The sequence below is a fragment of the Lontra canadensis genome, unplaced genomic scaffold (assembly GCF_010015895.1).
Source record: "Lontra canadensis isolate GAN:19392208 unplaced genomic scaffold, GSC_riverotter_1.0 scaffold60, whole genome shotgun sequence".
Classification (NCBI taxonomy): domain Eukaryota; kingdom Metazoa; phylum Chordata; class Mammalia; order Carnivora; family Mustelidae; genus Lontra; species Lontra canadensis.
The window spans coordinates 11,587,418-11,602,314 of record NW_022631054.1 but is presented as its reverse complement, the minus strand read 5'-3'; the positions used below and the strand labels follow the sequence as shown (position 1 = coordinate 11,602,314).

The following is a 14,897-nucleotide window of genomic DNA, read 5'->3' as shown; positions in this document are numbered from 1 at the left end:
AGATTTTATTTATTTATTTATTTATTTGAGGAGGGGCAAAAGGGGAGATAGAGAGAATCTCTAGCAGACTTCACGCTGAGCGCCAAGCAGATGTGGGACTTGATCTCATAACCCAGAGACCATGACCTGAGCTGAAATCAAGAGTCTGACACTTAACTGACGGAGCCACCTCGATGTCTCTATGTGATTTCATTTTTGATGATTTCATTTTCATTTTCGATGCCTTCTTATCATTATCGTATTTTTCATAGCATGATCGTCTGTTCCCTCTTTTGTGTCTCCTATATACCCTATAGTTTTTATCAGAGCAATGATTTTTATGACTTTTTTTTTAACACGTTTGCCTTTTTCTGTTAGGTCAAACCTCCCTTTGTTTTTCATCTTTCTATCTTTAGTACTTAGCATAGACTCTGCCATGTAGAGGGTACTTGCTAAATATTTGTTGCATGAGAAAAAACCTCATATATATGTTTAAGAATGTATTAACATTCTTAATGTTAATACATTAAGCACCTGGGTGGCTCAGTGGGTTAAGCCTCTGCCTTCGGCTCAGGTTATGATCTTAAGGTCATGGGATCGAGGCCCACATCGGGCTTTCTGCTCAGTGGGGAGCCTGCTTCCCTCTCTCTCTCTCTCTCTCTCTGCCTGCCTCTCTGCCTACTTGTGATCTCTCTCTCTCTCTCTGTCAAATAAATAAATAAATAAAATCTTAAAAAAAAAAGAATGTATAGAATTTGCTAATATTTTGTACACCTGAAACTTACATAACATTGTATGTCAATTATATTTCAGTATAAAAAAAGAATTAAAAAAAGAGAATGCATTGAAAGGCAACATAAGAGAGAGAGAGACTCTGGAACTAGACTGCCTCTGTTTGAATTTTGACTCTACCACTTACAAGCTTTCTGACCTTGGGCAAGTTACTTGACTTCTGTGCCTCAGTTTCCTCATCTGCAAAATGGAGATAATGATAGTACCTACCTTATGGGGTTGTTGAGAGGATGTAATGAGCTAGTATATATAAAATACTAGAATAATGTCTAGCATATAATATATCCTATATAAGGGCTAGTTATTATTATTTCTGTCACATATGCAGTTAAGATTTTGAGTTCTTTGTGCTAAGTACTGTGTTAAGAACTTGTATATATTATCTTTTTAAATTACCACAATAATCTTATAAGTGGTTACACTTCTATTCTATAAATGAGGAAACTGCTTCTACTGTGGGATCAATTAAGAAGCAGCAGCCATGGCTCAGTGCTACACTGTGAACTTGGGCCTCAGCAAGGGCCACAAGGTGACTAAGAACATGAGCAGGCCAAGACACAGCCGCCCCTGTGGGCACTTCCCTAAGCACACCAAGTTCCTGCAGGACATGATCCGAGAGGTGTGTGGCTTCACCTCATATGAGTGTTGTGGCATGGAGCTTCTTAGGGTCTCCAAGGACAAGCATGTCCTCTAGTTCATCAAGAAAAGAGTGCCAAGAGGAAGAGAGGGGAGCTGAGCAACCTACTGGGAGCCGTGAGGAAAGTGGCAGCCAAAAAAGATTGAACCCCACCCCTAGAGGGGTAATAGAGCTTTTGGAACTTGAAAAACAAAGAAAGGAAAGAAAGGAAAGAATAAGGAAAGAAACTGAGGTCCAAAAATATTTAATGTTTTGCCAATAGGTAAATGGTACAGCTAGGATATGAATTCCTAGCTGTGTAGTTGATGAATGGAATATTATACCTACTTTTGATAATTTTAGAAAAATTTTAAAGATTATTATTATTTTTTAAGATATTGTTTAAGATTTTATTTATTTTAGAGAGACAGTTAGCAGGGGAGAGGCAGAGAAAGAGGGAGAAAATCTCAAGCAGATTCCCTGTTGAGCGCAGAGCCCTACAGAGGACTCAATCCCATGATCCTGAGATTGTGACCCCAGCCAAAGCCGAGATTGGGACACTCAATTGACTGAGCCACTCCAGCGCCTAAAAGATTATTCTTATGAATTTTTGCATATTTATACTAATTTATACTATATTTCTAGAATACGATTATGTGTGTATACCTGATTCAGTTTGTGTTTTAAGTATACAACTAGTTATGTAAGATAGAGGCTTAAGTTCCTACTTTCTCCTCTGTTATAAATTGATAGCACCATGTCTGGAAGTGCTAAGCTATAAGAAACAGTAAACTTACTAAACTAAAAGAGCCAGATATCTGCCATCTGCTTGGGTACTGAAAAATTGATTTATTCACATTCATGGTTATACATTTATTATTTAGTGCACATGGAGTTGTCATGCAAACTCTATATCTGTAGCAGTATTAACAGTTGTGTTATAAAGAAAGTAAAGTGTAACTATAGGAAACAAACTGAGGGTTGCTGGAGGGGAGGTGGATATGGAGCAATGGGGTAGCTGGGTAATAATGGGCATTAAGGAGGGCTCTTAATGTAATGAGCACTGGGTGTTATGTGCAATTGATGAATCATTAAACTCTACCTCTGAAACTAATAATACACTGTATGCTAGTTCATTGATTTTTTAAAAAAGAGTTTATCTATTTATCAGAGAGAGAGCGAGCATGTGCACAAGTAGGGGGAGGAACAGGGGAAAGGGAGAAGCAGACTTCTTGACTCCAGCATGGGATTGGATCCCAGGACTCCGAGATCATGACCCGAGCCAAAGGCAGATGCTTAACTGACTGAGCCACCCAGGCACCCCTAGTTAATTGATTTTAAATAATAATAAAAAACTAGTAAGGGGAATATTTTAGTATGTGAATGTTATTTTGTTGTAATATATTTAATTTTTGTGCTTGGTACTCCGGTAGTTCTGTCTCCTTTATCTGAGAAAGAAGATACTGGGTCTTAAAATGCTGGTGTTGCTTCAACAGTCTTATTACCCTAACTGCCTATCATTTTTTAGCTTCTCAAACTACAACTTGTGACATTTGCAAGACAGTGAATCATTTTTCTTTTAAATGTGGTCATTGTCGCAGCCTGAATCTACAAATACTCCAGAATTTTTTTTTCAGTTCTCTATTTTTTATTTCACAGTTGAGTTTGTGCTTTTCTATCTATCTCTCTGTGACCTCACTGTAAAAAGTGTTTTCATCAACACTGCGTATGATCCTGTTCTAAAAAGATGTAATGACTGGGGGCACCTGGGTGGCTCAGTGGATTAAGCCTCTGCCTTCAGCTCAGGTCATGGTCCTGGGATCGAGCCCCCTATCGGGTTCTCTGCTCAGTGGGGAGCCTGCTTCCCCGCCCCCCTCTCTGCCTGCCTCTCTGCCTACTTGTGATCTCTGTCAAATAAATAAATAAAATCTTAAAAAAAAAGATGTAATGACTGTCTGTTTTAATAGTCACTGTATCAGAGAAGAGTTAGATCTATAGTCTTGGAGGTGTATATAAGGCAACTTTTGCAAGATGACTAGAGCCAGACGGTGAGGATGATGTGAGGTAGTGTGTGTTCTACCTGAGAGTGAAGGTTAGGAGAAAGCCCATTAGGCATATCTGAAGTACCAGCTTTTAGTGTTATTGCTCTGACTGAGATGTCAGTTTATACCAAGGCTATTTTGAGGAACAAAGTAATGAGTTCTGGGAGGAAGCTGAACTACCCCTAACTCTAAAACACCAGTGAGCAAGATGTGTGTTTATGTGCGTGTCTGGCTGTCCATATTTGTCCCCTCATATCAGACCAGTCATTTCAGAATTAAATTGCTCCACAGAGTCAAAAAATTAAGGGAAATTTCAATATCAAGAATAAGATTGGGGTGCCTGAGTGGCTCAGTGGGTTAAGCCTCTGCCTTCAGCTCAAGTCATGATCTCAGGGTCCTGGGATCGAGCCCCATATCAGGCTCTCTGCTCAGCAGGGAGCCTGCTTCCTCTCCCTTTCTCTGCCTGCTGCTCTGCCCACTTGGGATCTCTCTCCCTCTGTCAAATAAGTAAATAAAATCTTAAAAAAAAAGAAAAGATTGGGGTGGGGCACTTGGGTGGCTCAGTCGGTTAAGTGTCTGCTTTCGGCTCAGGTCATAATCCTGGGGTCCTGGGATAGAGTCCTGCATCAGGCTGCCTGCTCAGCGGGGAGTCTGTGTCTCCCCCTGCCCCTCCCCCTGCTCATGCTTGCTCTCTCTCTCTCTTTCTCTCTCTCTCAAAAATAAATAAATAAATACATCTTTTTAAAAAGGAATAAAATTGGGATGCCTGGGTGGCTCAGTCAGTTAAGTGTCCAACTCTTGATTTCAGCTCAGGTCTTGATCTCAGGGTCACGAGTATAAGCCCCATGTTGGGCTACTAAAAAACAAAATGAGATCAAGGAAGATCAAATATAGAGAAAACACTTCTTTGTACAGTATTACTCTGGCATGAAAGCAGTGTTATATAGGAATTTAGCACGTTTTTAACCATCAAGATATTTTCAGTGTCAGAAATAATCAAGGAAAAGAGTATGGATAGAGACACTAAAGCAGCAAGGCTTGAACCTTAACTATCTTTGTTTGTGGAGGGCGTGAAGAAGGAAAAGAGACAAGTAGCGGTCAGAGATAGGTTCCTGAAGATCAGGGAACGTGACAGATCTACCAAACATAAATTCCAAGGGGCGGGCACCGTATTACAGAGATGTATAAAAGAGAGTATAAAGAGGAAAACAAACTTCCTCCCCACCCTCCACCACCCTTTTTGAAGGAGTTTAGCATGGAAAAGTATGGGAGAAAGAGGATGATAGCAGTCCAGTGCTGCTTTGGGCTTTGCACCTTGATAATGGTCTTTGTTGCATATCCTTATTGTCTGTCAAAACTACTTCTTGCTCAATTTCCTATTTTCCTTGTTGCATTTATCTGGTTCTGCAACCTCTTTGAGGTACAGGGGATTTCAGAGAGGGAGCTCTTCTGGGGAGGTTCAGTGTTTGGTGTGTGTGGGGAAATGATGGTATTTTAAAGGAGACACTGTATTTCTATAATATGTATACTGAAGGTTCACATACAGCAGTGTATGACTGTAACCTTTGGCCATGTTCAATACATTTAATATTTCCTCTAGAGCTGGTGTGGAAAGTTGGTCTAATTAGTAATGGATTTTGTAGATGTCTCAGTGGCCTGGTGACATCAAGTAATAATTTATCAGGTAGCAAATTTTACTGTGTTCATTCTGTTGCACAGAAATACCTGCTAAGGTCCTTCACCTTAATTGATAATTCAGTTGGGAAAACAAAAACTAGAAGCACACAAGTTGCATGTACAACTTCTATTCACTCATCTCATAGAAGTATTTCTGTAAACATATATATGAAAGCATGTGAAAGATACTACAAAAAGTTGATTCTAGTGTATCATTTTGCAGCAAGGAGAGTGAGAGGGTTGGTTGCTTTCCTTTTGTGATCACATAGCACTCTGCTGATAATTTCTGTTTTAGCATGTGATAAACATTGTAGTCATTTGTTATCTTAGTCATTCATTTATTTACTCAGTACATATTTAATGCTCATTAGGTATATGACATTGAGCTAGGTGCTAGGGACAGAGGAATAAAATCCTGCCCTAAAAGAGCTCTTTGCTTAGGGTAGAAGACAGGAAATATATTTAAAACACAGTATTTGCTAAAATGAGCTTTAGCAAGAGCCTGAAATTGCTTAAGACATATTTGCTAATTGTGTGAAAGTATGCATAGGGTACCAAGGGTGATAATACTGGGCACCAGTATAAACGTTTGAAGGGTTAGAGTCTTCCTAGAGGAGGTCACCCTTGACTTTTCCTGAAGAATAAAATACAGCTTGTCTGGTGTACAAGTAAGGGAAAGGACATTTCAAGCAGTGGGAAAAGTATGTGTGGAGGCACGAGGGATATTCTAGGAATGGTGAGAAATTTGCTTTGGTTCAAGCCTGCTGGATGCATGTAAAGGAATGACAAGACTCTGATGAGTCTAGAGGGATAGGCAGGGGCCAGAAAATAATTTTTTTTTTTTAAAATCCAGAATCACAGAAAATATGTTTCATTTCGTTTTGTTTCTTTTCTTTTCTTTCTTTCTTTCTTTCTTTTTTTTTTTAAGATATGTTTCCTTATTAGTTTTTTTTTTAAATTCCCAAATCAGCTTTTGGTTTGTTGAAACTCTCAGTTGTTTCTTTGTTTTCTATTTCATTAATTTTTGCCTTTATCTTTATTAATATACTTTATTTTTTCTGGCATTTTTTGGTTGAACTCATTTATTTTGAATCTTTTGCAAGTCAATTAGGATTGTCTTTGGCAGTATATTACAGAAACCTGAACACATTGGCTTATTCAAATAAGGGATTAATTTTTCTCAAGCAATCTTGAGAACTGTTTATGTTGGGCACCTGCTTAAGAAAGTCATCAACAAATCCGGCTTCTTCTAGCTTCCCCTGTCTTTAGTGTAGGACTTCTGGCCTTTGGTTACAAAGTAACCGCTCCTGATACAAGCACTGCATCTTTACTCCAGGGTAAGAAAAGGATAGAGGACAATTTCTTCAGGAAAACAGTTGCATTTCCAGAATCCCTACCTAGCAGTTCCTACTCATATCTCTTTACTTAGTAGTATGTTACCTGGCTATCTAGCTGCAAGGAAGACTGCCAGATTGGATGTTTTAATTAATTAAGCACATTGCCACCTATTTGGGGTCCTGTTAGTCAAGAAAAGGGGGAAGAGAGACGTTGAGTAAACAGTATTGTCTGCTGTGTTTGCTTTTAATTATCTTTTTATTGTTCACTTCTAATTTTATTTCATAGTGGTTTGGAAATGTGGTTTTGGAACCACATCCTTTTTTTAAAAATTTTTATTTTAATTTTTTTAAGGTTTTATTTATTCATTTGAGACAGAGAGATACAGAGAGAGAGAAACATGTGCATGGGGTGGGGGAGCAGCAGAGGCAGAGGGAGAAGCAGTCTCCCTGCTGAGCAGGGAGCCTAAAGTGGGGCTTGATCCCAGGACCCTGGGATCATGACCTGAGCTGAAGGTAGATCCTTAACCATCTGAGCCATGAGCTACCCAGGCGCCCCTTTTTAAAGTCTCTTTAAAAATATTTATTTATTTATTTACTTATTTATTCAGAGAGCATGGGGGGTGCCTGGGTGGCTCAGTCAGTTAGGCGGCTGCTTTCGGCTCAGGTCATGATCCCAGGGTCCTGGGATCCAGCCCTGCATTGGGCTTGTTGCTCAGTGGGAAGCCTGCTTCTCCCCTGCCTGCTGTTCCCCTGCTTGTGCTTGCTCTCTGTCTCTCTCCCTTGCTCTCTCTGTGTCAAATAAATAAACAAAATCTTAAAAAAAAAAAGAGAGAAAGAGAGCATGAGTGGGAGAGGGACAAAGAAACCCAAGCCAATTCCGCACCATGCACAGGAGCCTGATGCGGGGCTTGATTCCATGACCCCGAGATCAGACCTGAGCCCAAACCAGGAGCTATATATTCAACCACCTGAGCCACTCAGGTGCCCCAGAACTACATTCTTTGAAATTTTTTGAGAATTACTTTATGATGTAGCATCCATGCATTTTGGTAAATATTTTCATATGGACTTGAAAAATAAGTAAATAAAGGCTACTTTTATTGGGACAAGATTAGATCAAGCATGTCAATTTTGTTATTAAAAGGTACCATATCCATATTCATTTCTTTTCTTCTAGAACTTTCAGTTTCTTTTTTTTTTTTTTAAGACTTTATTTATTTATTTGACAAAGATCACAAGTAGGCAGAGAGGCAGGCAGAGAGAGGGGGAAGTAGGCTCCCCGCTGAGCAAAGAGCCCCAGGACCCTGGGATCATGACCTGAGCTGAAGACAGAGGCTTTAACCCACTGAGCCACCCAGGTTCCCCTAGAACTTTCAGTTTCTGAGAAGTATGTTAAAATATCCCACGAAGACTGTGGCTTTGTCAAATTTGCCTTGTATTTTGTCAGTTTTTGTTTTAGACATTATAGTTCTGTGTTGTTAGGTACATACAAGTTCATGATTATTATTTCTTGGCAGAATAATTGTTAGGTAGTGTGCATGCAATGCTTTTTTCCTTGGATTAGTTCTTAAGCCTTTCAGGCCCAATGTTTACATTATCTGGGTTCAAATTCTGGCTCTGTCATTTACTAGATGTATGATCTTGAGAAAGTCCTTTAATCTCTCTGTGCCCAGTTTCCATATCTGTAAAATGGGGTACATTAATAGTACCTACTTCCCAGAATTATTTTGAGGATTAAATGTGTGTGTGTGTGTGTGTATGTATGTGTATAGCAGAACCTACTATGTAACAAGTACTATGAATAATAGTTATATTATTGCTATTATAATAATTTTTATTATAATATTTTAATGAAGTTCCCTGAAGTGAAATTGATAGGTGATTAAGTTACTGTCATTCATAATTATAAAGCATCAACATGATACCCTAACTCTATGATAAAGAGTAAAAGAAAACTAAGGTAGTAGAAATATAGATTTCAATAAGCAAAATTATTATAGAAAACTTGATGAGCTAGTCAGATGCTTTTACCCTCTTATAAATGAATAGTTTTAAGAGATGGCAATCAGAAGCCACTCCATGCAAGAAGAAAAATTAAAGAGGAGAGATGGTGGTGGATATCAGAAGAAAAGTATAATAACAGACCAAAAAAACCAAACCAAAACAAAACAAAACAGACTAGACTTATTTGTATGTGATAAAGGGAAGAGGGAAGTGACCCCAAGTGAAATAGAGATAGCTTGCCAAGACAAATTACAGATTGATGAAGGAGAGGAGTGTGATATATCTTTGCTAACTTTATCAGTGTTTCTTTGTAAAATGTTTAATCTTTTTTTTTTAAAGATTCCATTTATTTATTTGACAGATAGAGATCACAAGTAGGCAGAGAGGCAGGCAGAGAGGAGGAAGCAGGCTCCCCGCCGAGCAGAGAGCCCGACGCGGGGCTCGATCCCAGGACCCTGGGATCATAACCTGAGCCGAAGGCAGGGGCTCCAACCCACTGAACTACCCAGGCGCCCCTAAAATGTTTAATCTTGAATGTTTCTTTGAGGGGAAAAGTTGGTAGAGTAGGCACATTAATGACTTTATTTGTGAGCAAGGCTAAAATATGCTTTTTATTTATAGTTCATATATATATATATACATACATATATATATATACATATATATATATGTATATATATATATATATATATTTTTTTTTTTTTTTAGAGAGAGAGAGAGAGAGGAAGAGAGAAGTGGGGTGGGGCAGAGGCAAAGGAGTAGAGAGAATCTTAAGCAGGCTCCATGCCTAGAGCAGAGCCCTATGTGAGGTTTGATCTCTCAATCCTGAGATCATGACCTGAGCCAAAATTAAGAGACAGATATTTAACTGACTGAACCACCCAGGCATCCCTGGTTGATATTTTAAAATAAAATCTAGGGGTGCCTGGGTGGCTCAGTAGTTAAGTGTTTGCCTTTGGCTCAAGTCATGATTACCCCTGCATCCGGCTTCGTGCTCTGTGGGAAGCCTGCTTCTCCCTCTCCTACTCCCTCTGCTTGTGTTCCCTCTCTGTCAAATAAATGTGTCTCTCTCTGTCAAATAAATAAAATCTTTAAAATAAAATAAGATAAAGGTTAAAAAAAATAACTGTGAATATAAAAACTACAAATGGCTTCTAATACAGATATGTTGTATCGGGATTCAAATACCAGGAGCAGCATTGCCATTGGTGGTCTGATTTTTTTTTTTTTTAAGATTTTATTTAGTTATCTGACAGAGACCACAAGTAGGCAGAGAGGCAGGCAGAGAGAGAGAGAGGGGAAGCAGCCTCCCTGCTGAGCAAAGAGCCCAGGACCCTAGGATCATGACCTGAGCCGAAGGCAGAGGCTCAACCCACCGAGCCACCCAGGCGCCCCTGATTTTCTGAAAAATCTTTTTGTTTTGTTGACCAAGACTTTTTTTTTTTTTTTTAATAGGGGGTAGGGTCAGAGGGAGAGGGAGAGAGAGAATCTAAGCAGGCTGCACATGCAGTGAGATCATGACCTGAGGTGAAATCAAGAGTCAGACACTTAGCTGACTGAGCCACCCAGGCGCGCCCCCCAACCCTTTTTAATGTTCACCAATTCTTTTTTTTTTTTTTTTAAGATTTTTTATTTATTTATTTGACAAAGAGAGAACACAAGTAGGCAGAGAAGCAGGGAGAGGGAGAAGCAGGCTCTCTGCTGAGCAGGGAGCCTGATGTGGGACTCGATTACGGGACCCTGGGATCATCACCTTAGCCGAAGGCAGCTGCTTAACCGACTGAGCCACCCAGGTGGCCAATGTTAACCAATTCTTAATTATGTTCTGAAAATAACAAAAATGTGATTTTTCCTCAATTTATAAGGTAGTTGTATTTCTAGAAAATTCAACTTATATTAAAATGGTGCAAGTTGGCTTTGTTTTTATGTAAAATAGAGTTAGAATCCAAGCGCAGGCAATAATAAATATGTTCTTCACTTATGTGAATATCTTGCAAGACATTTGAATTTCATACAGCACATAGAACAATGCTTCCTTGTATAGTACTGTCCTCTACTTTGCAGGATGTCTAGCATTTCTGGCCAGCAAAACTCCCTGTCCCTAGTCATTGTTATAACAAAAAAATTTAACCTAAAACCTTCAGAAACACTCCAGAGTGACTTGGTATAGCCTCCATTGGAAATTATTGCTTTAAACCCTATTTGTCAGGGTGCCTGGGTGACTCAGTTGGTTAAGTGTCTGACTCTTGATTTTGGCTTGGGTCATGATCTCAGGGTTGCAGAATCAAGCCCAAAGTTGGGCTCTGCACTCAGTGGGGGGTTGACTGGAGAGTCTCTCTCTTTTTCTGCCCCTCCCCCGCCCCCCACTCTGTCTCTCTCAAATAAATAAATAAATCTTTTAAAAAATAAGCCCTATTTTTCTAATATTTATGTTGCTATACCAGCTTATTGTATACTTAATAAGTATACTCACTGTGACTTCTTGACTGGAAATCCTAAGCAATTCATTTAATAGTTAACTTTTTTAAAAAAAGATTTTATTTATTTATTTGGCAGAGAGATAGAGAACACAACTAGGCAGAGTGGCAGGCAGAGGGAGAGGGAGAAGCAGACTTCCCCACTGAGCAGGGGGCCTGATGTAGGATTCTATCCCAGGACCCCTGGTATTGTGACCTGAACAGAAGGCAGATGCCTAACCAACTGAGTCACCCAACTGAGTCACCTTGTTCTTTATTTCTTAATGCTAAACTTATGGGCGAAAATAAAATACATTTTTGCTTAGTTCTTCCAACTTTTGGAAAACTTGAAAAATCTACTGAAAATTGAAAGAATGGTACAATAAACCCCTATAGTCCCTTCACCTGGATTAACAACTTAATATTTTGCTAATTGATTTATCTATATCTACCTATCTATCTATTTAAAGATTTTATTTATTTATTTGACAGAGAGAGACACAGTGAGAGAGGGGAGTGGGAGAGGGAGAAGCAAGCTTACCGTCGAGCAGGGAGCCCAATGTAGGGCTTGATCCCAGGACCCTGGGATCATGACCTGAGCCAAAGGCAGACACTTAATGGCTGAGCCACCCAAGCACCCCTATCTGTCTATCTATCTATCTATCTATCTATCTATATTTTTTTAAGATTTTATTTTATTTTTTAAGTAATCTCTATACCCAACATGGGGCTTGAACTTAAAACCCTGAGTCAAGAGCCATAAACATTGTGGACTGAGCTAGTCCGGTGCCCCATCAGTATTTTTTTTTAACAACACTTGAAAGCAAATTGCAGATATCATGATACTTTAAAATATTTTAATATTTATCTTCTAAGAGTACATTCTCCTACAAAGCTATAATATCATTATTTTTATACCTTAGACAATTGAACTTAATTCAGAAAAATAATTTCATATATAGTCCCTATTAAAATTTTTCCTATTTGCCAACAAACTTTTTTTTTTGTTGTTTTTTTGTTTTTTTAAAGTAAGCTCTACACCCTTGAACTCATGACCCTGAGATCAAGTGTTGTATGCTCTACTGATTGAGCCAGCTAGGTGCTCCAACAAAAGATTATTTTCCTTTTTTTTAAAAAGATTTTATTTATTTATTTATTTGACAGAGAGAGAGAGAGAGAGAGCACAAGTAGGCAGAGAGGCAGGCAGAGAGAGAGGGGGAAGCAGGCTCCCCACTGAGCAGAGAGCCCGATATGGGGCTCAGTCCCAGGACCCTGAGATCATGACCTGAGCTGAAGGCAGAGGCTTAACCCACTGAGCCACCCAGGCGCCCCTCTAATTGTTTTCTTATGATTAGATTTGAATTAAACGTTTTAGCAAGTATATTACATCAGAAGATTGATAGATAATTCCAGGTGTTTCACTTTGGGTAATGCTAAATGTGACTGACCCCTTGGTTAAGGTGCCAGCCAGCAGATCTTGCCATTGTAAAAGTAAAATTTCCCCTTTGTAATAAATAACTAATCTTGGGAGCATTATACAGATTTGAATATCATTGGTTTCACTTAAAATTATATGCATTTTCTGTGTTATGTCAAATTTACCTGCGATGTTAAATTCTTATGAGCATGTAGTTATTTTTATTAAAAACAATAGCTCTGTATTGAATATTTATTATGTGCCAAGCACTGTGTTAAGTAGTTTATATATATTATCTCATTAATCTAACATGACACTATTTTATCCTCCATAGCAGTTCTTTGAAATTATTATTGTCTTGACTTTACAACAGAAGACTTCAAAGAGAAGTCATTCTAATTAGTTAAATGTTAAAGACTTGGATTCAGTCTGCTCTTCTCCAGAGCTCAAGCACTTTACTACTCTGCTATGTTCTTTAGAAAGCGGTTGGAGCTCCTGTAGTAGCATCGGATGAGTTTAAAAGTCAAGGAGAAATACTAATTTTTTCTTTTCTTTCTTTCTTTCTTTCTTTCTTTCTTTCTTTCTTTCTTTCTTTCTTTCTTTCTTTCTTTTTCTTTTTTTCTTCCCTCCTTCCCTTCATGTATTTATAATTGTGGTAAAATACATATAAGATTTGCCATCTTAACAATATTCAAGTGTGCAGTTCAGTTCACATTGTTGTGCTACCAGTCTCCAGAACTTGGCAAAGCTGAAACTCTATACCCAGTAAACAACTCCAGGTCTCTCCCCTCTCCAAGCCTCTGGCAGCCACCATTCTACTTTATGTTTGTATAAATTTAACTACCTCAAGTAAGTGGAAGTTTACAGTGTTTCTCTCTCTCTCTCTCTCTTTTTTTTTTAAGATTTTATTTATTTGACAGAAGAGAGAGAGATCAAAAGTAGGCAGAGAGGCAGGCAGAGAAAGAGAGGGGGAAGCAGGTTCCCTACTGAGCAGAGAGGCTGATGTGGAGCTCGATCCCAGGACCCTGAGATCACGACCTGAGCCGAAGGCAGACGCTTAACCTACTGAGCCACCCAGATACCCCTCTCTCTCTTTTTTTTTTTCAAAGATTTTATTTATTTATTTGACAGAGAGAGAGAGATATCACAAGTAGGCAGGCAGAGAGAGGGGGGAAGCAGACTCCCTGCTGAGCAGAGAGCCCAAGGTGGGGCTCGATCCCAGGACTTCATGATTATAACCTGAGCTGAAGGCAGAGGCTTAACCCACTGAGCCACCCAGTCGCCCCAGTATTTCTCTTTTTGTAACTGGCTTATTTCACTTACCATAGTGTCTTCAAGATTCATCCATATTACAACATGTGTCAGAATTTCCTTTCTTTTTACGGCTGAATAATAAATTCCACTGTATGTGTATACCACATTTTGTTTATCCATTCATCTGTCAGTGGACACTTGAGTTGCTTATACCTTTGGCTATTGTGAATAATGCTGTTATAAACATGGGTGTACAAATATTTTTTTGAGACCTTGCTTTTTGTTCTTTTGGGTATGTATCCAGAAGTAGAATTTCTAGATCATGTGGCAATTCTATTTTTAATTTTTTGAGGTCTTAATATTTTTTTAAGATTTTATTTATTTATCCAACAGACAGAGATCACAAGTAGGCAGAGAGGCACACAGAGAGAAAGGAAGGGAAGCAGGCTCCCTGCTGAGCAGAGAGCCTGATATGGGGCTCAAACCCAGGACCTTGGCATCATGACCTGAGCCGAAGGTGGAGGCTTTAACCCACTGAGCCACCCAGACGCCCCTCTTAATTTTTTTTTTTAAAGATTTTATTTGTTAGGAGAGAGAGCAAGAGCACAAGCAGGGTGAGCAGCAGACAGAAGGAGAAGCAGGCTCCCTGGTGAGCAAGGAGCCTGATGGGGGATTTGAACCCAGGACCCCAAGATCATGACTGGTGCTGAAGACAGATGCTTAACAAACTGAGACACCCAGGTGTCCTGGGACTTCATCTTTATTTTTGTTTTTGGTTTTTTTTTTTGTCTTCATCTTTATATTAATATTTTTATTTTAAATTTTTGGTTGAGGTATAGTTGACATATTAGTTTTCGGTGTACAACATAGTGATTTGACAATTCTATACATTATGAAATGCTTACCACAATTAAGTATAGTTCCTATCTGTCACCATATGAAGTTACTACAATATTATTGGCTATATTCCCTATGCGGTGGTTTAAAAAAAAAAGATTTTATTTATTTATTTATTTATTTCACAGAGATATTGAGAGAGAGAACAAACGGGGGAGCAGCAGAGGGAGAGGGAGAAGCAGACTCCCCGCTGAGCAGGGAGCCCGATGTGGGGCTCCATCCCAGGACCCTGGAAATGACCTGAGATGAAGGCAGACACTTAACTGAGTCACTGAGGCGTTCCCCCATGCTATAGTTTTCATGCCTTTGGCTTAATATTTTATAACTAGAAGTTTGTACCTCTTAATCCCTTTATCTATTTCACCAATCCCACCCACTTTTCTCCCCTAGCAAGCACCATCTTAACCTTTCTTTTCTTTTTCTTTA

The 14,897-nt window shown here is 39.0% G+C and overlaps 1 protein-coding gene and 1 pseudogene across 3 annotated transcripts in view; both read left to right on the top strand.

Annotated features, from left to right (window-relative positions):
- The window catches only part of TESK2 (testis associated actin remodelling kinase 2), a 138,305-nt gene that overhangs the window by 52,999 nt on the left and 70,409 nt on the right, over nucleotides 1-14,897 (top strand). The window contains exon 1 of one of the 3 annotated variants that reach the window (XM_032877622.1): nucleotides 7,809-7,830. The exons of the other annotated variants lie outside the window; for them this stretch is intronic. The gene's annotated coding sequence lies outside the window, so the exon portion shown is untranslated. Of the gene's footprint in view, nucleotides 1-7,808; nucleotides 7,831-14,897 lie in introns of those variants that run through there. 3 annotated transcript variants of the gene reach the window in all.
- LOC116879387 lies at nucleotides 1,253-1,677 on the top strand (annotated as a pseudogene).